This window comes from Suricata suricatta, chromosome 1 (assembly GCF_006229205.1).
Source record: "Suricata suricatta isolate VVHF042 chromosome 1, meerkat_22Aug2017_6uvM2_HiC, whole genome shotgun sequence".
Taxonomy (NCBI): Eukaryota; Metazoa; Chordata; class Mammalia; order Carnivora; family Herpestidae; genus Suricata; species Suricata suricatta.
In genome coordinates, this window is record NC_043700.1 from 153,897,935 (window position 1) to 153,913,937 (window position 16,003).

General features: G+C 47.4%; 1 protein-coding gene and 1 long non-coding RNA gene across 2 annotated transcripts in view; both read left to right on the plus strand.

Annotated features, from left to right (window-relative positions):
- Positions 1–16,003, plus strand: part of LOC115302053 (sec1 family domain-containing protein 2-like) — a 327,285-nt gene that overhangs the window by 248,806 nt on the left and 62,476 nt on the right. The window lies entirely within an intron of this gene.
- LOC115297677 lies at positions 3,218–6,413 on the plus strand. Its single transcript, XR_003911462.1, has 2 exons — positions 3,218–3,433; positions 6,038–6,413. It is a non-coding gene; the product is annotated as an uncharacterized LOC115297677 (long non-coding RNA).

Here is a 16,003-nt window from a genome sequence, read left to right on the forward strand (position 1 = left end):
TATTCTGGCTGCTCCTCTGACCTCATGTTGCATCAGAAGAAAACAATAGCAAAAATGATGATGGAGAGAAATATTTTCTTTCTTCTTTTTTTCTTTTAAAAATGTTTTTAATGTTTATTCATTTTTGAGAGACAGAGCACAAACAGGGGAGGGGCAGTGAGACAGAGGGAGACACAGAATCCAAAGCAGGCTCTAGGCTTTGAGCTGTCAGCACAGAGCCTGACGACATGGGGCTTGAACCCACAGACTGCAAGATCATGACCTGAGCTGAAGTCAGATGCTTAACGGACTGAGCCCCCCAGGCATCCCAGTATTTTCTTTTTGCAATCTGGAAAGCTGATGAATTGTACGGTACCAGTAGTAAGCTCACTTGTTAATTTTTTATTGTTTTGATTAGTGACCAGGGCATTTCTGGTAATAAGTTGCAAACTCAGGAAAATACATTTGTTCTTTTTAAAGGGGGAGGTGGCAGTTAGGGGCGTCTGGGTGACTCAGTTAAGTGTCCAATTTTGGCTCAGGTTCTCATGGTTCGTGAGTTCAAACCCCGTGTTAGACTCTGTGCTGACAGACAACTTGGAGCCTGGAGCCTGTTTCAGATTCTGTGTCTCCCTCTCTCTGCCCCTCCTCTGCTCATATTTTTCCTCTCTTTCTCTTTCACTCTCTCTCAAAAATAAATATTTTGAAAAATAGTTTTAAAAGGGGGGGTAATTAAAATGCTTCAGCTGCCTGTGGAGTACTTTTGCAGATTTAAATTGCAGACCCTGCTTTTTGTTCTCTTTCCTTTTGGGATCTCAGCCAAGCTCAGTACCTCAACAATGTCATGCGTGGAGATAGTTAATTTGGAAAAGTAAGGACCATGATAGTAAAATTGTGGCTAGTCTGTTCTGGGTAGGAGAGATTAGGATTCATTTCAGAGCCCGGTTCCATCATCTGGGAAGCCAGCCTGGAGTAGGGACGAGTTTCCCACCACTGATTAAAGGAGAGGAAAGAAGAAGCAAGAATATACACCTTCTGACTTTTGTCTTACTCTGTCTCATGGTCATGCTGGTTCCCCCAACCTGTTTTCATCATTCTTAGCACAAGTGTCATTTTAACATATCACCTGTAGAGGAAGAAATAGGCAGGAGGAGGGTCCCTTTTTGAGAGTGTAGTGAAGGAAAATGACCTCTGCATGCTACTTTCCAGCCCAGCTGTGGTTTTCTTTTTTTTTTTAATTTTTTAATGTTTTTATTTATTTTTGAGAGAGAGAAAGAGACAGCATGAGCAGGAGCGGGTCAGAGAGAGAGGGAGACACAGAATCGGAAGATAGGCTCCAGGCTCTGAGCTAGCTGTCAGCACAGAGTCCGATGTGGGACTCGAACCCATGAACCGTGAGATTGTGACCTGAGCCAAAGTCGGATGCTTAACCAATTGTGCCACCCAGGAGCCCCCAGCGGTGTGTTTCTTAACTGTGTCACCAGATGGCAGAAATACTACAATCTGTGGCTTGAATCTACAGGGAAGCCCTTTTCAGCTCCCCTGAAAGGAATCATTTTATGTTAAAGCCACCTGGAAACAAAGTTGGTGGCCTTAAGAGCTTGTAAGTTGCCAGGAGTAAAAAGCATTCAAGTTACATAGCCATCTGTCAGAATTTCTGGAGAGGAGGTCCCTGCTTTGGGTCAGAGCTGATGCTTGGGACCCTAAGAGGTCATTAAGAACTGAATTTCCCTCACTGCCGAATCTGCACTTGGAGCCCTGACCTGCCTACGGGAAGCAGGAAGCTGTAGACTGTAGATTATCCGTGACTTTGGAGGCCATTTTATCCAACCCTATTCAGAGAAGTTAAGGGACTTTCATGGCCCCCCTTGGGCTCCAGTCCCACTCCTTTGAATGCTGCTCCTTTAAGTCTTGGGAGAAGAATTCATCCCCCTTTTTAAACCAGCTCCACCCCTACTTTCCATCAGTGGAACTCCAGTCCTCCCGTCTCAGAGGTACAGACACTCACTCTGCCACAGCTAGTCACCAAAGCGACGAGTTCTTTTACAGTGTCATCCCAGGCCTCCCTCCCTCCTTCCCACCAGCATCACTGTGGCATCTCCTCCAGCCTCTGTAACTGCCTTGGGAACATCCCTAATTCCAGTTTCACCCCTTTGAAGCCATATCGCAGACCATCCCCAACTACTACATCGTCACACAATTCAAGGTTGGAAGAAACCAGAGAACCCATCTTGTTCTGCCGCCTATCTCATGCGTGACCCATTACTGGAGCATTCTCTCTTTCCTCAGCCTTCCCTTTCTCCGAAGTCCTCCGTGGCTTCTCTTGCCTCTACGATATAAAGTTCTTCTGCCTTAGCTTGTGTTCATGCCTCCCCCTTCCTGCCAAGTCTGCCAGCAATTCCCCCTTCCTGCTGGTCTCTCGCCAGCATCAGCCAGTGAGGCTGGTGTTCCCACTCTTCCCACTCTTCCATGAACACCATTACACACTTCTGCCTCCAAGTTGCAAACGACAGCTAGTCAACCATATTAGCTTTAAAAAGCAAAAACAAAATCAGTTTATATTAGGTAAATAATCCAGGATTTTACCCTCTGAGCAAATAACCACGGGGAAAGGAGAGCTTCTCTTTACCCATGGTTCCTGCAGAAGTCTCCAGATCAAGTCTCACTGGACTGATCTGGATCATGTACCCATTCTGAACCCTCATAGATGCCAGATCAATAAGGTGCTTTGATTAGCAAGTTCAAGTTCAGCCCCACCTGAATCACAAGGTAAAGTTAAAGAAAATCAGGGTGCTGTTACCAAAAGAAGGAGGAACGGAGACAATCATTCCTTCTTTCCAAAAGGTCCAGCCCACTCTCTTCAGCTTCTCCTCCACAGTCCAGCGCAGGTCCCACTTCAGCTTCTCCTCCACAGTCCAGCGCAGGTCCCACTTGGTAACCAGCCTATACATTAGGACTCCTAAATTCCTAAATACCATACCTGCTTTCTGGAGCATTCTGAGTCTCTATAGGTGGCAAGGTCCTTGAGGGCTGAGATCACATCTTCTGCCTCTTTCCATTGTAGTTTTCCTCATCCCATGGAGGACTGTGCTTTGCATAATTGATACATAATAGCTTTTTGTTGTGGTGGTAGTGTGCATGCTTGTGTGTGTGTGTGTCTGCGCGCGTGCGTGTGTGTGTCACAAAGTGGGCTGAGGTACATGGGAAAAGCAGATGTGCGTCTCCATGGAAACGGATCAGCAGGCAGCCCCTGGGCCTGGTGGCCGCATGATTGATGCAAGTATTTGGTTCTCTTGGTAGTCAGGGATGAGGCCTCCGCTGAGGGGATTTGCCTCATTCCATGCGGGGCAGTAAGATGATTAAGTTACAAGGTGCACTGAAGGCAGGCTATTTTGTCGCTCTGACCTCAATTTCAGCAGGAAAGGACAAAACAAGTAGACCAAAAGGCAAATTAGAGGTAAGGATGAGGACAGAAGGATCAGATGGGCATTTTTAGGGGGAAAAGGACATAAATAAGAAGAAAAAGTCAAGACAGTGGTCAAAGGTGACAAGACCTATTTGTTCTCAGTGAAAAAGAAGCCTATTTGCTCTTAAGCTCTTTGCTTACAGCTTAATGTTACCTGTTTTCCTCTGTGTGTATGATCTGAGTGTGTGTGTGCGTGCATGTACATGCATGTACCCGTGTGTGTTTCAATTTAGCAATATCTCTTTCTGTCTCTGTCTCTGTCTCTCTTTCTTGTCCTCCCCTCCCCTCATTTACTGGCCATGGTCTCTGATCTGGCGACCCTTCTCTCAGTAACTAGTTCCATATGTCCATTGGCTTCTATTTGTAACATAACTTAATTAACTCAGGTCATGTCATCTTGTTCTTGCATTCCTTCTAAATGGGAGGAATTTGTTTGGTATGGTTGAAGCATTTTAGAGAATGGAGAATTTGCCTGTGTCATACATGAAACAAGATCTCGTGTATAGCTGATCTGAAGAAGATGTTCAGGATACTTGGGGGTTAACTCTGGGTCCAGGGAAAGAGAAAAGCTTGCATTCTTGAAGAGTCTCTAACAAAGGGAAACCATGGGCCATTGTAACAGAGCTGGCAGAGGTTTCGGAATCCTATACCTGGGGTTCTCAGACTTTAATATGCTTAACAGTCACCTGGGGTTCTTGTTAAACAGATAGATTCCTGGGCCTTACCCCCAGGAATTCTGATTTTGTAGATCTGGGGGGGAGCCAGGAGTCTGCAATTACAGCAGGCACACCATGTGACCATTCAGAGTGGCCCATACAGCACACTTTGGGACATCCTGATGCAGGCCAACCTCCTGCTCGTAGGAGGCATGAACAAACTTGAGCCAGTGGTTGTGAAGTGACCTACTGGATATCACACTGCTATTACAGACTTCTCTGGGACCCCGTTCCTTACTCAGTAAAGCAGGAGTGGTAGCTTTATCTACTTCCAAGAGCTATCGGGAGGAATACGTATGAGAATACATGTCAGGCACTTTGCGTAACACCTAACATGTAGTAAGTTCAGGTTAATGCTTAAGTATTATGATCAACTTGTTGGTATTATTTTTGGTAAATTAGTTCCCTGCTCGAAACTATACTTACCAGTTGAGCTTGCTAAAGGGTACAAGGGCCATTTGGGATGGACTGCCAAGATGTGTCTGGGGAACAAGAGAGGCTCTCCAGAGCCACACGGAGACAACCCTTCTGCAGCCCTACCCACACTTTGTCCCACAGCTCTGGTAGTGGGTGACCGACGTAGGACTCAACTGTCTCCAAGTTAAGGCCGCCCATCTGGGAGCTTTTCCTCTGTCCCATGGTGGCTGTGAGGGAGGGGTCTGTCGTAGACACAGATTTCGGATCAGACAGTAAGCGGACAAAAGTCCGTTGTTGGAGTGGGGGTAAAACACCAGTGAAGCGTCTGTAATGAAAACTTCTCAAGCACATATGAAAGGGCACCACATTACAGAATGTTGGTACTGAAAGGAGCCTCCGCAAACATCTTACCCAACACCCTGGCCTTCTCACTTAGTAAGTGAGAAAAGTATCTGGTTTGAGACAGAGCTGGGATAAGAACCCAGTTAATTCCCTTCCTGACCAGAAATAAACAAACACACGTAGTACCTGTCTTATAATATTAACAAAAGGGCCTCACAGACCAGCCAGGTTTTAATATGGAAGCCCAAGTTCATAACCTTGTAATAAAGACCAGGATTGAATGTTTCTGCATAGGCCTATTTTCTAATTGCTCTCAAAGTGTCATTGCTTTTCCTCCCCACCTTGGGAGCAAAAATAGTCCTTTTTAGTGTAAAGGATCCATTTTGATGCAATAGGAGAAAATGGGGCCTTTTTTCCCCTTTGTGTCTGACTTTACTTCTCATGTACAAAGAACTTGTGTTTCAAGGAGAGCCTGGAGATGGCGATTCGGATCATAACAATCACGTTTACTGTTCAACCGCACAAGGGGGCCGTCTGTCAGGTTTAATGGTAGTCTCTTAAAAACAGCACCAACCAGCCAGTTAATAAAAAACAGCCTGTGCAGAGTCCTGCTTGGGCTGGTTAACTTAGATTTCTATTCACACGTGAACATAGAAGTGTAACCTTGGTGTGCCGTAAGCACACACCTCTTAGCAGGTTTGGGATTCAATCTCCTCCCCGGGTGCCTGGCCCAGCGCTTCGCGCCGCGTGTTCAAATTCTGTCTCTTCGAACTCGATCAAATGAGGACTGAGTCAAAGAAGTCAGATGCAAGGAGAATATTTTGCTGAGCACTCCATCAGGAGCCTTGTCTCTCTTCCTCCATTTGTGGGACCTGGTGCCCGCCTGCATTGTGAGGCTGCGGAAGAGACAGAACACAGTCTCGTAAACGTGCGTGGTGAGCGGTGGTATGTGGGCCTTGGCCTTTGTGAGGGGGTCACCCGGGATTTGTGAGCGCCCATAAACTGCCACGTCAGGAGGACCATCAGCGGCCCAGAGCGGACAGCAGCTGCCAGTAGTCTGGTCTCCAACCCAGACCCCATACCGCGGCCGCCCTGCTGATTCTTTCCGTGTTGCTCTCAGACTGGCAGATGGCGACAATTGCCCAGATGCTGCAGCTTTCATGTTCATCTGATGTTTCTATGATGCGCCAACGTTATTTGTGTTCGTGGAATTGCACGCCCGGAGTGGACCCAGGTGGCGCGCCCCCGAGGCTGGCCATCGGCGTGGGCTCTGCGCTGCGTGGGTGGAGGTACTGAGTCCTGGCGGGCTCCCTCGCCCTCCTCCAGCCCTCCTGCTGGATTGTGGTTGCACCCCTCTCCTCTGGAAGGGTGACATTTGCACTTGAATCCCAGGATGGTTTCTGGACTCCTGCACTCTCTCTGATCCTCTTGCCCCTCTCCCTTACTGTGTGAGCTCCCCAGACCCTCGAAGACCTGAGACATGAAGAAGTGTTTCATTCTGACCTCTGAGCCAATTTTTTTTACTTTTTTTTTTTTTTAAGTAAACCCTAGCCCTGATGCAGAGCTCCAGCTTATAACCCTGAGATCAAGAGTCCTATGCTCTCCCAGCTGAACCAGCCAGGGACCCTTTCTCCAAGGCAGTGCTAGGATTTCAGCAGCTCTGTCTCTTTGTTGCCCCCCCCGCCCCTTGGGCATCCCTCTAGCTGCATTCCCTGGGGCAGCTCAGTGCAGTACTGCAGGGGCCTGAGTGCCCAGGACTGCAAGATCCATTGGTGGCTGTCCCTGATCGTCCTCCTTCGTGGAGAACTGCTCTCCCTCTTCCTTTATTTGCTTTCGGTGAGAGCAGTCTGTCCTACTACTTCAATTTATTGGCCACAGAACTGAGCCAGTTGGATTTCTTGTCTAGGAGTTGACTGATTGCAGTGAAAGGAGGAGCCTACTTCTTAGCCATGAAGCTAGGAACACATGCTCATGATAGGTGTTGGCAGCCGCATTTGCATATTTCATAGACAATGCCAGTCTTTAGCAGAATGAAGCAGATCTTCAGAGAGAAGACACAAGAGACAAAAAGGGTGTGGTAGGTTCCAGGTCCCATCCCTGGACCCAGCTGGCTACCTCCCCTTCCTTTGGCTTGGTTACTTGACCCAAAAAATTCCCCTCTTAGGTTGGATCTCTGTCACTTGCAACCAAGAGTCCTATCTACTGTAGTCCCCTTGATCTGTGTTACAAAGTCACTCCACTCTCCTCTGGCCCCTCTGCAGCATCTCCCCTTCCAATCTACAATCATCCCTTCTGGGGGTGACAGGTGTATCTGATGTGCTGCTGGGGGGACAGCCACTTTTCCAGGGATGACAGTTCTTTGAGCTCCTAAAGGTGGTTTGGGGCTTCTTTCAGACTCCGAGCTCTGGCTATGAAGTGTAATTCAAGACCCCTCATGTGATGTCTCAGAGCCCTTGAGGCCAGGAAGGAGACTGGGACCCCCTATAACCTTCACTTCTCCCACAAATGTGAAGTCCCTTTAGCGTTGCTGACCATAGCAGCAGGTATCTGAACCTCTTGCGGGACACCAGGTTGATATATTCATGTATCTTCCAGCCTTGGGAAGTGTTCCCGCAGCCAAACAGCTGCCTGTCCTTGAATACAGCATCCTATTTCAGGCAGTGTAAGGAATATTTTTCTCAGCCCCAAGTCATCATGGGTGACCACTGACTTTGTCCTGAAGTACCGTCATGCAGAAAGCATATGAGTTTTCTACTTCTGGACATGTAAATATGTTGTTCTCCATTCCGGATCTTGAGGTAGATTGTGCTGCCAGAGCCTTTTCATGAATATCCTACAAGGTTATGGCAAACCAGACTGATTCTCAGTTGTATTTAGAGTAAGGCTGAGATCGGGGGTTCTGGAGTCCAAATGCCCAGTGGACTCCCAGCTCTGTCACCTACCAATGGCCCCTTAAGCAAATCACTTTACTCTTCTGTGGCTCAGTTCCCACCAATGAAAAGTGGGAATAATAATAATAGCACCTGTTTAATAGGGTCATTGTGAAGAGTGAATGTTCTTAAAGACTTCAAAGGCTTAGCATAGGTTCTATCGTATTAGTAATCATTTAAAAATAGTAACAATAGGGACAGCTGGGTGACTCGGTCGGTTAAGCATCCGACGTTGGCCCAGGTCATGATCCCATACTTCGTGGGTTTGAGTCGCACGTTAGGCTCTGTGCTGACAGCTCGGAGGCTGGAGCCTGCTTCAGATTCTGTGTGTGTCTCTCTCCCTGCCCATCCCTTGCTTGCGCTCTGTCTCCCAAAAATAAATAAACATTAAAAAAAATTTTAATTGTTGCAATAATAAAAATAGTTGTGGAGCCTGTGGGAACTGGTTTCTTATATGGTGGCCATATACTTTGTTTCTGGGAATGCACTCGGCAAAACTGGCAATGAGAAGACCAGTGGGGTGTCGGAAGAGAAAGATGCCACCCAGATCTCTTGCTCATGTTGACACGCACCAGCCTACATCCTCCTGTCCAATATGAGTGCAAAGGGAAAATCCTGAACACCAGCTGCCAACTAGGGAAAGTCTGGCTGTGTATCTGCTCACTGCTTCCTCCTCAACAGAACTGCCTTTGTGTGAGAGAGGGGGTGGAAGGTGAACCTTGAAGGGGGAGGAAAGTAGCCAACAGATGGAGTGAGAAAGTCTCAAGAAGAGGGTACAGCGTGGGAGAAGGCTTGACGTCAGGAGCAGGAGGGGTGGGTGAAGAGGGTGGGTTGAGATTCTCTTTTGTGGATCAAAGGAGGAGGGAAGAAAAGCAACAGATGAAAGAGGAGTGTGTGACCATGCAGATAGAGCGAGCTCCTCAGGGGAGGGGAGAGCCCCTTCCGTGGCTCTTTTATGGCACTAAAAAAATCCCTCCTCTTCCCACTTCTTAGTCAGATATGTACATCCGCAAACCCACTGGCCCCTTGAGCTAATGTTTGTGTTTAAAGGACATGATTAGATCCTGGACTTAATTTATGCGTTTCTTTGATATTGATGCAGCTGTGTAAGCCATGGTTATTTTATTTACATTTCTTGAGACTCTCCCTTTATGATTTTCACTAGACTGCCTGTTCCTTTTTTCTTTTTTTTTTTTTCTTTCCTTTTTGCTGCTTTTCTGAGCCATGGATCTATTTGCCCATATGTATTAGGTTGTCATATATGAAACTGCCAATACCCCACCCACCCACCACCATTTAGCCTGTAAAACAGCAGTTTCATATGCTTCAAAGAAATTTTTTCAAGTTTAGGCTATAACTGTAAGTTTCCAGAAAAGTGGGACCATAGCCACCTGCAGTGAGCACCTCTGCTAAGGTATGTGACAGGAAGCTGGTTAACTGTCGTGATCAGAGAATGGGGGTGCCTGGGTGGCTCGGTCAATTAAGCGTCTGACTCTTGGTTTTGGCTCAGGTCATGATTTCATGGTTCATGGAGTTGAGCCCTGTCTGTGCTAACAGCATGGCACCTGCTTGAGATTCTCTCTCTTCCTCTCTCTCCCTGCTCATGCTATCTCTGTCTCTCTGAAAAGTAAATTTAAAAAAAAAGATAAAAGATGGAAATGAGACCAGCTCACATTAGACGGTGGCCTACCATGCCAGGCCCCGCTCATCTGTTCATGCTCAAGATCCACCATGAGTCGGTGGCATAGGCATAAGTTGATGGAATGTCCCCATCTTCAATTAGATTAGGAGGCAGAGGCACAGAGAGGTGAGGGAGTTTGCCGATAGTTACAGAGCCGGTAGGTGGCAGAACTGGGATTTGAATCCAGACAGCTTGGCTAGCAGTCATCAGTCTTCACCCCCACACTACAGAACTTTGACTAGTCAGTGGTCAACAGTACACATGTGTCTGTGGCTGTCGACTGCTACTATTCTTATTCATTTAAGTCTTCCTGCCCAGCCTTTTCAGTTTTTAGATATCCTGATATTATTGTTGGCTTGGATGAAGTTTTTCTTTTATTTATTTATTAATGTTTATTTATTTTTGAGAGAAAGAGAGAGAGAACGCACACACAAATAGGGGAGGGGCAGAGAGAGAAAGGGAGACACAAAATCCAAAGCGGGCTCCAGGCACACACAGCCCGACGTGGGGCTTGAACTCACTAACCATGAGATTCTGACTGAGCCACCCAGGTGCCCCTGAGGTTGTTTTTCTGAATAGACTCTAATAAAATCCATTAGTAATTACCTACTTGCGGATTTTGTTTTTAGTTGGTACTTTTACCGCCCGCCTCCCACACCACCTTTCCTGTCTTCATGTGTATGGCTCCTAAGACTTCCCAGAGCTTTTCCATATTCCTCTCCTCTTTAGCCCTCTCATCCCCATCTCCCGGATGAGGACGTCCCCAGGTCACACAGGTGACTTCTGTTGGCACACCAGGCCTGGCTGTGATCCCGTGTGAGGCTCTCCCCAGAACTCGCATAGGAGGCATGTGAGACACCCCCCCCCCCCACCGCCGCTCCACTGCTTGGGACTGTGTGAGGTAAGCCACCCTGCCCGAGCTCCGATTTCTTTATTTTTAGAAAGATTGGAGGTACTGACTCCTGGCAGGACCGGCATCCAGCGTTGTCCATGAACTTCTTTACATGGTAGACGTACTAGAAGTTTCCTTCCCTTCTGCACTACTCTAGGCCAGCTGCCCTGATACTCAAGTCATAGTCATTGGCATAAACTGACACCAGGTCCATAGGGCATGAAACAAGCCAACCTAGATGCACATTCTCTCCCACTCTGCTGTTGTAAACTATAGTAGTGACGTGACTGCTTTTAGAGTTTTCCATTAGTCAGATGGGGACAGTTGTAATAATAAGTCCCTCCAGGGCTCCTTGTGAGGACAGAAGGGGGTGGCGGGTCCTGGCGCTCTCTGAGCCCTCAGAGGACACAGCTGCCTGTGGTTGTTGCTCTTACGTGTGCTCATGGTACTTTTCCAACAGGCCTTTGTTGTCAGCCTGACCAGCCGAGTATGTTCTAGTACCTTATAAAGTCGCAAACACTTTTCTGCCATTCTGTGGCTGCTAAACAAACCTTTTACTGCATTTCAAGAGGCCAGTTGTCATTTTATCATTGGTTGCCTGCTGTTTGATGACTTTCCCAGGGACTAGTTAGGTCACATGATTTCTGTTCTTATCTGGGAAAAAAGTAGGGGAGAAGGTAAGTAACATTTTAAGGAATGGAAGGATTACCGTTTTTCTAATGGACCTGTTTCCAACATGTGTCCCCTTATCACTAACAGGTTGTAAAGCTGTAAACCTTCCTGCCCCACACTAAATCACGAGGTGCGTATCAGAAAAGAAAAATACCTTCGGCAGTCTGTACGGCAGCTCCCTGGGGCTTGGCTCACTTAGATGGGGCCCAGATGTGGTCACTGCTGACTTCAGACGATGTTTTAAAATGAACTGTTGCACTAATAATGGAAATATTTTAAAGTCGACGGTTAGTATTTGGGAGAGGGAGGAGAAGATCAACTTCATTCCAGAGGAAAATTAACCTGACCTTGTTTGCTTCTTGGCTCTGTGTCTCTCACACAGTTGTTACCCTTTCAAAGTCACCCAGTCTACCTCATGGCATTCCTTCGGAGTAGACCCCAGGGGGACCGCGGACAGGAGAGCTGCTGCCTTTAGATTGCCCCCCAGAGAGATCCCAGACTCTGATGTGTTCCTGTCTGGGGCCCACGTGGGGCTGCCTGGGGGAGGCGGTGGGAGGGTGCAGGATAAGGAGCAGCTTAGGGCCTTTACTCAGAGGAAGAGAGAAGGCAGAGATATGTTCTCCCTGCATTCCTTCTGTTTTCTGCCCCCAGTTGAGGCTTCTTTTTAGCAACCCAGTTTTCGAACCCACATCTAGGGACTATCTCTCTGCACAGCTACCACACCATTGCCTGTCCCTCCTTTGTCTCTTTCAGGAGGTCGTTCTCGAAAGATTGGTCACTTGGGAGCAGAGTGCCTTCTTTTCTGAACAATATCAGAATGCATTAAAAAAACCCAACTTTCCCCCTTCTCTTCCATCACCATTGTCACCGACCGTCAAAGTGTTCTTTTGCTGTAAGAACAAAAATGGCCCCAGAGTTCAGCGAGGTCATTCAGTCAGGAACTCCCTTTCTGCCTCTGTCCCATGTTCAGTGTGGCTTGGTGGGGTCCCTGTTCCACGTGTCATGTCAAAGACCCAGACTGATGGAGGCTCAGACATCTTGAAGTTACGCCACCTGGAGGAGGAGGCCCGTGTGGACATGACAGTGAGGAAAGACCAGAGTCGCGCTGGAAGGCCAGCAAGCTCTAGGAGTCTCCCTTCCTGCAGCCTATTGGCAAAAACCAGTCACGTGGCCTTTCCTAAAGGCAAGGAGCCCCTCCCCCTCCTTGCTAAATTACCCAAGCTTGATGGTAGAAAACAGGTATTTGGAGTTTAAAAAAAAAGCATCGCTAGAATTCAGCAGAGTCCTGGCTGTCTGGCAGGTCGGGGAGCGAGGGAGGGAGAGGAGGCAGGAAGGAAGGGAATAAAGCCACCTTTTAGAATGAGTTAGTCGTAGACTCATCTCTTCCAGCTTGATCTTTACCTGCATAGTGGGCCCCAATCTCAGGATAAATGTTCAGGGATATACCAAAAGCAACCGCCAGATTTTTTCCCTAATTTTTATTTGTACATCGTGCCCCCATTCCCTTGGTGGCGGAAGCTTACCGTCTGGCAATGCCAGCCAGTCTTTTCCAGGACCATGCCTACATCCTGGGTGCCGAGGCTCTGAGGAGCCAGTTACCTGTTCTGTCCCTGTAGGCGGCCTCCAGCGACAATCTCAGCCCCCCAAATCCCCACTGTCTGTACACAGGCTCTGGCAGGTAGCTGTTGGGAAGCTTTCTGCTGCCCTTGAGCAAGGGCCCAAGGACCTCTGAGAGTCTGCTGGGACTTCTTCTGTGACCATGCCACTCTGGGCCACGTGCAGGGCTGAGCCAGGGAAAATTCCGTGACCTCATCTGGCACAGGACATAGCCGTTTCTGCTCTGGGTCCTCTGCTTTCTTGGGCTCCACTCAAGAGGTGAAGATGCCTTGTGTTCTGTAAGCCTACAAACATGTCCAAGGTCATCGCACTTCGTCCCTGGGACCTTTCTCCCATCTCGGGAGCTAGAAGCCCACCTCTGCCATTTTTAGTCCCTGAGTATCTTCAGCCCTCACTTCTAAAACTCAACCCAGCTGACTGAGAGGAGATGGATTGTGGGGTCAAGAGAAATGTGATTTTTTTTGCATGCATATAATCCATTAATATTGAAGATATTATCTTGCCATGCCAATAGCACTGTCAGGGTAACTCACGTCTTTTGTCCCCATATGTGATCTATCTAGGGGCATCTTCAGTCTCGTCCCATATCCTGTCCACTAGTGTCTATCATTGCGTTGGGAATACAGATGTGTTTGTTGAGGCCACCACTTCTGCCCAGAGCAGACTCACACTCAGCTACACATTTGAGATCCTTGCTGCAATGCCAGGCTACACCCGCCCGACGGGAGACTCTCCCCGGAAGCTGGGATTCCCTCTGCCCCCCTGGATTCTCCACCAAGGTTCAAAGACATCTTGCCCATTCTGTCATTTTGGTGGCACAGACCTGGCATATTTAGGCCCTCGACCAAAGGACAAAAGACTTGTACTTTCACTGTTGCCATGGAATAGTTAGGTCTGGCCCTTATGGGTCGCCCGCGCATCCCTGCATCTTCCAAGAAGCAGGAAATATGGAGAAGCCAGGCGCTCACAGCAGACTGCAGTTCCAACAGTGGATCTGGGGAAATATATTTCTCTGTGCCTCTCAGTAATCATTTAAGAATAAACTCCATCTGCCTGGAACCCCGAGGGAAGACAGCCCATCATGAAAAGAGTCTGCGAACACCTGTTGGTTCAGTCAAAAATGAAAGTAATGGGTCTCAGACATCAAAAGGGAAAGTGACTGATTTTGGAAACAGCTGAAGATACAGGTGGTTGCTGGAGATGGGGCCAGCGCACCCAGGAGGGTCCCTTGCGCTGAAGCCTCAGCCAGAGGCTCATAATGTACATATTGGAAAAGTTCCCACCCGACTGTTGAAACAGAAACATATAAATGTGAGTGTTAAGTGTGAATGTGTGTATGTGTGTGTATAGTGAACTAGTGTTCTGAGGGTGTTTTCGCGTCCTGTAAGAACTAAGGATGAGAAGGTAGAGCTCCAGAGAGGTCATGTGGCTTTGCCTCAGGTCCCATAGCGAGCTGTTGGCTTAGCAACATCTAGCAAAGTCCAGTCTCCTGGCTGCTTGTCCTCTGTTTCTCCTCCAGAAGCCTTTGTGCTCTGAAGTTTACCTCAGCCTGATGATTCAAGAGAATCTTTTTAAGCCATATCTTAAATTACCTGCTTTTTTTTTTTTAAATAAATTGGTATTAAAAGTGCCTTTTAGAAAGAAGAAAATAGAAGGCAGGATGTGGGAGAAAGAGCATATACATTAAAACTCTGGAAATAGACACAGAGGAAGAGTCAGCCCGGCCCTTGTTTGAAATCTAGCCTGTCCACCCCCATGAAGGTTACACACTGGTAGGAAAAAGAATGGAGCCGCCATTTTCTCCTATTGGTTGCTTGTGCTGGTGGGGTCCTGACTTCCTCCCCATATGTAGGAGTTGGAAAGGCGGATGCTACTTTCCAGGTGGGAACCACTGTTTACAATGAAGAGAGCTGACACATGACCCCCAGCAGTAGGCACTAGTGCTAACTCCCCTTTGTGTACTATGGTCCAGTTGAAGCTGCACCTAGCCCGTTGGCATCATCAAGGTCACATCAAGGTCACTGTAGTTCTCTCTCTGCAGAAGAGGAAACAGATGCAGAGTGAAAGAACCTGTGCTGAGGCCACAGTGAGTCCAGGTCCTCGGATCTAAAGCCCCCTTCCTCTGTGGCACTGCAGTTGCCTCTGTTGTGGCTTCTTTTAGGGAGGATGGGTCACGTGAGAGCTCTAGGGAGGCAGGAGCCTGACCTGTGAGGGGAAGACACCTGCTGTTTTCAGGACACTGACTTCCTCCAGTCTCTCTGTTGTGTGTACAGCACTGCATAGCCTGGCCAGTACCTGACTTTTAAATCACTGTCCTCCTGGGCCCCCTGGGTGGCTCAGTCGGTTGAGCATCCGACTTTGGCTCAGGTCACGGTTCATGGGTTCAAGCGCCGCCTTGAGCACTGTGCTGACAGCCCAGAGCCTGGAGCGTGCTTCTGATTCTGTGTCTCCCTCTCTCTCTGCCCCTCCCCCACTCATTCTGTTTCTGTCTCAAAAATAAATAACAACATTAAAAATAAATGAACAAACAAACAAATAAATAAATCCCTGTCCCCCTTTCCCTGATTATGCGGAAAGTTGTGTATACGTGCTTGTTCTTCAGGGTCCATGAGCTTTTCTTCCGTGACTTGCCTGTTTGGATTCTTCGCCTATTTTTCTATGTGGTAGTTTGCCTTTTTTGTATCGATTTTCTTATTGATTTCTTCATTTATCTATGTAATTCTTTGCTGGGTTTATATGTTACAAATATCCTCCACTAGCCTTAGGCTTGTCTCTTTACCTTGTTTAGAGGAGCTTTCAGTTTTTCTAAAAATGTAAAAATTGTGTTATTTCATATTTAGGCCTTTAATACCCTGGGAAGGTTTTTTTTTTTTCCTTACAATTTATGCTAGGGATCAAAGCTTATATTGATTCCATCCAAATACCATTTTGAGTAGTTCATTCCTTCTCCGCTAGATTTCAGCATCATCTTGTTGTGTATCAAGTGTCAGTACCCGAGTGGAACTGTTAATGGCTCTGTTTTATTTTATTCTTCTGTCTATCCCTGCACCAGGGCCACACTGTCCAAATTACTATGCATGTATAATAAGTCTTGATAGTCTTCAAATTTGTCTTCAATCTCTTAACCCTTTGCTCTCTGGTAGAAGTTTTAGAATCAGATTGTTAAATTTCACACCACACCCTCACTCTTGTGATTTTCATTGCAAGTGTACTGAATTAACAGATTAATTTGGAGAGAAGTGATACTTTTACAGTTGTAACCCCTTGAGTTACAACTTGAGTCTGATCTGCCAC